The sequence below is a fragment of the Macrobrachium rosenbergii genome, chromosome 14 (assembly GCF_040412425.1).
Source record: "Macrobrachium rosenbergii isolate ZJJX-2024 chromosome 14, ASM4041242v1, whole genome shotgun sequence".
Classification (NCBI taxonomy): domain Eukaryota; kingdom Metazoa; phylum Arthropoda; class Malacostraca; order Decapoda; family Palaemonidae; genus Macrobrachium; species Macrobrachium rosenbergii.
This window is the reverse complement of record NC_089754.1, coordinates 48834771-48842489: the sequence shown is the minus strand read 5'-3', so window position 1 is coordinate 48842489 and position 7719 is coordinate 48834771.

Below are 7719 nucleotides of genomic sequence, written 5' to 3'. Positions count from 1 at the left end.
CTAACTTTAACCTTAAATACAATAAAATCTGCTAAGGCTAGTGGGCTGCAATTTGGTATGTTTGATGATTGGAGGGGGAATGATCAACATATCAATTTGCAGCCCTCCAGCCTCAGTAGTTTTTAAGATCTGAGGGCGGACAGAAAAAGTGCGGACAAAAAACTACAAAAAGTACAGTAGCAATGACTGTACCAAGTAAAATAGCCATAGTAGTATAAATACAAATAATAATACAACTAACCAGATCAAAAAGAAAAACAAGAAAAGAAAGTCAATTGAGGGAGAATGAAGGTAATGATGTAGAGAAAGAGGAATTAGAGATATTAAGGACTGGATAGGAGGAGGAGGAATGCGGCCATAAAACACCCTGGATCCCCTTGACTTCCTTCTTTTCCCATTAGAGAGAGAGAGAGGAGGAGGAGGAGGAGGAGGAGAGAGAGAGAGAGAGACTTTCATCACGGTACATTCACTTTTATGATTATAATAGAAATACTTTTGGAGAGCTAGATTCTTGTCTCTCTCCTTCCTTTCCTCCTAAATAATCCTTCTCCTCTTGTTCTTCTCCCTCCCTCCGCCTCCTCCTACCCGTCCTCCTTCGTCCTCCCTCCTCCTCCTCCTGCACCTCCTCCTCCCCTCCCTCCCCCTCCTCCTAACCCTCCTCCTTCGCCCTCCGTCCCTCTCCTCCTCCTCTTCCTCCTCCCCTCCTCCTCCTCCTCCTCCTCCTCCTCCTCCTCCTCCTCCTCCTCCTCCTCCTCCTCCTCCTCCTCCTCCTCCTCCTCCTCCTCCTCTTCTTTCGTCCTCCTCTTTTTCCAGTTTCATTCCTTCTGTCCTTCTAATCCTTCCTACTCCTCAGTCTCCTTTTACTGTTAATTTCCTCGTGTCTCTATCTGTTCAAGTCCTTTCTTTTGTATCTTCAGAAAAGTTCCTGTAAGGCCAATTTAAACCGGAGATTCGTTTCTCAAGTGGAAAATATATTAAGACCATTAGAAGCTGTTCTTACGGAAAAGCTGATCGATTTTTCAAACAAATGAACTTGTATTACAAGGATCGTAAAAGATATGTTAGGGTTTTTTATTCGTATTTCTGACATCTATAGACTTTTTATCCTGTTCATGGGTCGCCTTTAGCTCATAATCTATGAGAGTAATCGTATGTCTTAATAGCTAACATCTAGGCTAAAGAGTTTGAACGTGAATGTACTTTATATCTACTACTTTTAACATAGATACTAGTAGATACGAGCGACAGCGAGCATTTGCTAGTTCCTACATCTGTACCATAACGTACCCATACCCGTACCCTTATCTGTATCATACCCATACCCATACCTGCACCATACCCATACCCATACCCATATCTGTTCCATACCCATGCCCACATCTGTTCCATACCCATACCCAGACCCATACCCGTATCCATACCATATCAATACCCATACCCATATCTGTATCATACCAATACCTATACCCATACCTGTACCGATACCCATACCCATATCCTTACCATACCCATACCTGTACGCATACCCATATTATGGGTATGGGAAAGGGGTGGGGGAAGGGGGAAGTGAGGGGAGGGGGAGGGGGAAAGAGGGAGGGGAAGGACACACACACACACAGAAAGGCAGCCAAGGAAACCAATATAATAGATTTAAAACCTACAAGTGTTGTGTTAGTAAAAAGAAAGCTGTTTTGCTTTGTTTTGCTTCAAAATGTGTCAACCATTCCATTCATGCTTAAAATATGTGAACGGATAAGTACAACAAACCACTCTACGAGGATGAAGTTTATAATACATTGTCATTCATTTTCAAGAATCCGACTAACCGAGGAGTAAATCAGTTTTCTTTATCTAACAAAACTTCTGTATCCCCATTTTTCCAGACGCCTGTTAGACTGTCAAAGAAGTCAAATAGCTGTAAATCTTCTTTGGTGGGTTCGCTTCGTCAGGTTGGTACCCGAAATTTTTTTTTTTAAATGTAAACTTTGTTACTCGAAGTGGATGATACTATAAAAGATTTGTATGTTTCTGGTAATCCTCGCATTGCGTTTTAAATCCGGAATCGTATTTTCCACGATAACAAATGGTAACGTCGCGGCCGAGCTAAATTTAGAATCTTCAAACAAAGGGGGTGCAGTATTATAAATTGAGAACAAAAAATAGCCGGAAGTATTTCAGGAATTTCTCACATTTAACTCGATTTTATTTTAAATTCTCAAACAAAGGGGGTGCAGAATTATTCATTGAGGACAAAAAATAGCAGAAAGTATTTCAAGAATTTCTTCCTTTAACTTGGTATTATTTTTACTCAGGCACTAATTTTATAGCCTCAGTTACGTAGAATAAAAAAATATGTATAAAGATAGGTATCTTTCAACAGAGATCTCTAGTCCAATAAACATTTTTTTTTTTTAACTTATTTGATGTTGGTTCTCACACTCACGTACATATATATATATATATATATATATATATATATATATATATATATATATATATATATATATATATATACATATACATATATATATATATATATATATATATATATATATATATATATATATATAGATAGATAGATAGATAGAGATAGTTAGATAGATATATCAGCACATGTTTAAATGCACACACTTTCAGTATCGAAATTAATACAGTAAATGATTAATATTCCCAGAACGTTAGAATGAATCCGTTATCGTTGATTAAGATCTCTCCTGAACAATACTTTATGTCGTGTTAATTATATGAAGGAAATGAACTTCCAACAAAAGTGTGATGTTTTACATTATTTATCAGAAATGCTTCCTTCAAAAAACTGTGATAAAACATCTAGGAAAATAACGAGTTGTATATTTTTGTATTTTTTAATTTTTTGTTCGTTCTGTTAATGAAGACTTATTAAAAACTGAGAAAAGTTCACTAACTCTTTATTTTCTTATTCCATTCGTTTTTCTGAACTGTTAATCCTTAGCTGGGGACACTTAAATTTAATGATACCTGTTGTAGTTTTCTAAGCATCATTTGAATCACCACAATAAATCCTTAATACATTTCATATAAAAACAATGTAATACGATACTTCATATCACAACGAAAACGAATAAGATGCAGCGTTGCTCTAGAAACAATGGCCCTACAAAGACTAAAACTTTTCTATTAATTCAGGAGACGCTCTCAATTCATTCAGCCGACGGGTAATTGCCTTTCGGTGTTTAGTCCACAACTATATCCTTTTGTGAGACGCGCGCATGCGCACATGCACACCAGGGCTCCAACAAAATAATAACAGTGTAGCAAGAATCCCAATGCCCTCCATGTGCAGACAGTTCTTGCCACATTTACCCTGTGGAGATCCCTCGCCATGTAATCCTTTCTACTGTATGATCTACAGCTTTGGGAAGGCCTTCTCACCTCCATTTTCTTTGACCTATACGATCTCTGATCTCACTTCCGTTTTCTTTGGCGTATACGATCTCTGATTTCACCTCCGTTTTCTTTGACCTATACGATCTCTGATCTCACTTCCGTTTTCTTTGGCGTATACGATCTCTGATATCACCTCCGTTTTCTTTGACTTATGTGATCTCTGATTTAATCGTTTTCTTCTTCACGAATGACTATCTTTTTGTCCTACCAGACCTTTTATTTTTGTTGATCTTGATTGTGGCTCTTAGATTGCCATGTCTACCATGGAGTTACAGGAGAATGATGAAAGGAATATAAAATTATTATAGTAGATTTTCATTCAAAAATAATCTTATATATTAGGCAATAATAGTTAGAGAGAGTGAAGGCCTGAAATACTACTAACTAACAACAAAATATTTATGTTGCTGGTTCACTTCCCATGAAATATAGCAATAATAATAGAATAAGATTATTAGTAATATAATAGATTTCCATTCAATATATATATATATATATATATATATATATATATATATATATATATATATATATATATATATATATATATATATATATATAATGAGCCCATAAAAATGCCAAAATGTAGAAAGGTGATGTTATATTCCAGAGACCAACTGTCTCTCTCTTCAGGCAAGTAATGCCTGAGAAGAGAGAGAGAGAGTGGTCTCTGAAATATAACATTAACTTTTTGCATCTTGCCCTTTTATGGGCTCCTTATAATTGATGGAATTCTGTTTTATCAGAAAATATTCACATCCATATATATATATATATATATATATATATATATATATATATATATATATATATATATATATATATATATTGGAAACTTACTCAGAAAACACACAGGTAATACACCTGATAATATTTACTTCCGGCGGAATTTGTAAACAAATGCGATCCGTTGAGAGACGAATGAAATTCCCACTCGAAGCTGATGATATTCTAGTTTTATTTTTCTAATAGGCTCTGTGTTACAGTATACAAACACAAAAGGGAGGTTTGTTTAATAGATACTGCGTCCATTAAGATAATTGCGCTTCTGGGATCTCTCATTTTTTGTTTAATTTAAATGAAAACCGTTTGAATTCGGGAAACGAATATTCGGCAAAGCGGATTCCGTACACAACATATATTACGATATATACAAATTGTTTCGAGATGGGATGGGAAAGGGCAATCATCCCTATATTTTAGGCGAATGTGAAGCAATTCGTTTGTATTTTCGAAAAGGGATTTTTTTTCACTCGTTCCCCGTAGGCACTAAAAGATCCCTTTCTGATGAAAACATTGTATCGCTGTTTTCTTCTACTTTTATTCTTATTTCTATCCTTCTTCTTACCATTATTATTGTAGATAAGGGTTTCCTCTATGTAGATGGGTTGCTCATGAGAGAAATTTGCATGGAAATTTGCATAATCTACAATACGGATTCCAAAATTTGCATATGCTATGTATTTCACTTAAGAGGGCGTGCTCTCTGCCATCCTGTCAGCCCATGATTATTCAGGTCTCTTTCTTGTTGCTCCTTCCAAGGTTTCCACACCACAGGAAGCTTTTGAGCAAACTGTCATATCCCATTTTCTCTATATGACCAAACCATTTCAAAACGCTTGGATGAGACTCCTTCAGAGCTGCCACTAATGTCCCTACAACCCCTTTATATATACTATATATATATATATATATATATATATATATATATATATATATATATATATATAATGTATATTTATATTATATATAATATATATGTATATAATATGTATATATATTAATTTGTACAACATAGGTTTTTTATACAGCAAATAGTTTCAAAATAATTTTATAACCCATACTCTCCCAAAGTCCCATTTAGGCTCAGTTGCATTATATAATGTAGTATTATTATTATTATTATTATTATTATTATTATTATTATTATTATTATTATTATTATTAGTATTGAAAAAGTTGATAGTTATTATCGTTGAAAAGCGTAATAGGAAGGGAGGGAGAGGGAAAGAAAAAGGACAGAAGATTGAGAGAGAGAGAGAGAGAGAGAGAGAGAGAGAGAGAGAGAGAGAGAGAGAGAGAGAGAGAGAGAGAGAGAGAGAGAGAGAAAATTTATCGCATCAATATCCAAGAATATTGAATCTCGGAAAATGATCCATGTCAGGCCTTTGTCATGAAACCCTATTATGAATTTCCTCTCCTTGACAAGAGCGAGATAGCGGAGCGTCATTTTGACTTTCACTGCACGGGAACGAGATGCGCGGGATCAAAAAATATGGAAATTTACGCCCCGGCCAGATTGAACTCGGGCAAATTTGTGAATGAATAAATTTTTCACGGGTCGGATAGTGAATACATACAGTGAAAGCTGAAGACTTGGGTGTGAGGCTATGAGTATACTGCTCTCAAAGGCAGGTTTGTATTTTTATTATTATTATTATTCAGAAGATGAACCTTATTCATAAGGAACAAGGTCACAGGGGCCATCGACTTGAAATTCAAGCTTCCAGAGAATATGGTGTTCATTAGGAGGTAAGAGAAGGTAAAGGGAGATGCAGAAAGAAGAGATTACACTTAATAAAAAAATAGGTTAATAAATATTATTAATGAATAGATAAAAATGTATCAAAATGAAAGGAGAATAGCATTAGGGTAGTTCCAATTGCAAGACACCCTCAGGGAGACTGTTCCACAGCCCAGCGGTGAGAGGAATAAAGGCCCTCTGGAACTGAGCAGTTCGACAGAGAGGCACATTTACTGCACATTGGTAACTGCTGTTCAGCGAACCTGGTGGCTGCTCTCGGCATGAAAAGAGGATCAGGGGTATTAGTCTTATAAGCGTCTGCTTTTGAACAATACATGCCTATAAAGACCAGGAAGTGCAGGGCTGTCCAGCTGGAAAAGTGCTAGTGGACCTTTCACCCCAGACCCCCACCCCCACCCGTCTCCCCTCCCCCTCCAGTGATAAACCCCTTGAATAGGGACAGAATAACCTAATCTGGCCGGGAAAGCTTGTTATTGGACGTTGCCCTCTGTGTGACGTCAGACACGGCCCTGGAAAAGAAGTGGGTTAAATGATTTTAAGAAATACTGCAAAAACGGAGAGAAATTCAGATTCTGAGATGGACCCAAAATGGCTGATACTTAGGTTTTATATACTCGTGTTAAGCTGTGATCTTTTGAAATTCACCTTTCCTCATTTTAAAATTTTAATTTTGAAGATTGTGTTTCCTTTTGTTTGAGAATATTTCAGTATCATTCAAAGGAAATAGTTTCTGTGTCCGTTTTTTATAAGGGGGTTTAGGTACGATCATGAACAATCATAGAACTTAAAATATCACTATTTTTGCTTTTGACGAATAATAATGCAGAGGATATATGAAGGCCATCATTATATCATGAATGTCTGAATTTTATGAAATATAAGAAATAAACCAATAAAAAAATTCGTACTTTATGAAAGCTTTTATCAGTGCATGGTGGTGTATGTTTTATCTCATTTTAACGTAAAACGTTGAAATTTATTCTGAAGTATATTGCTTTTAAAACTCAGTGAGATTTATAACCAATGATTGCTAGTGTGTACATTAGCAAAATTTAATACAAATCACGCCCAGTAAATCATTAGCTCACTCTGCAAGTAATTGGCCATTAGGCCAGTTTCAGTAATAATAATAATAATAATAATAATAATAATAATAATAATAATAATAATAATACAAGTCACGCACAGCAAATCGTTAACTCACTCTACAAGTAATTGGCCATTAAGCTTGCTTCAATAATAATAATAATAATAATAATAATAATAATAATAATAATAATAATAATAATAATAATAATAATAATGTAGTTATGAAGAAGAACGAGTTCTCTTGCAATGGTCAAAACTGAAACACATTTGATGGTAGTCAAATTCGTGTAGGTAATTATTCTTAGGCTCATCCCGAGTACCATTAAGACCACGTCATCCTCCGCCGTCAAAAATTTTTGATATTTTGATTTCGGTGTGAAATTCCGAGTTAATGACATCTGCATAACTTATACCCAGGCTGGGAATTCATCAGAACCTAATTAACAGCTAATTAGTTCCTTCTATAGCTGAATTCTTTTTGGCACTTTTACACAAGCGTGAAGGATTTCGGGAGGGAAGCCAATTCTGAATTTTAATGAGCTAGATTTTCAGATTTCAAACCGATTGATCGCTGGGTTTACGGATGAAGCCTCGTCACTTTCAGTTAGTTTTCTTTTTGGTGTGTTCAAGATCATCTTCCCCGTAGGGGGGTTAGTGGC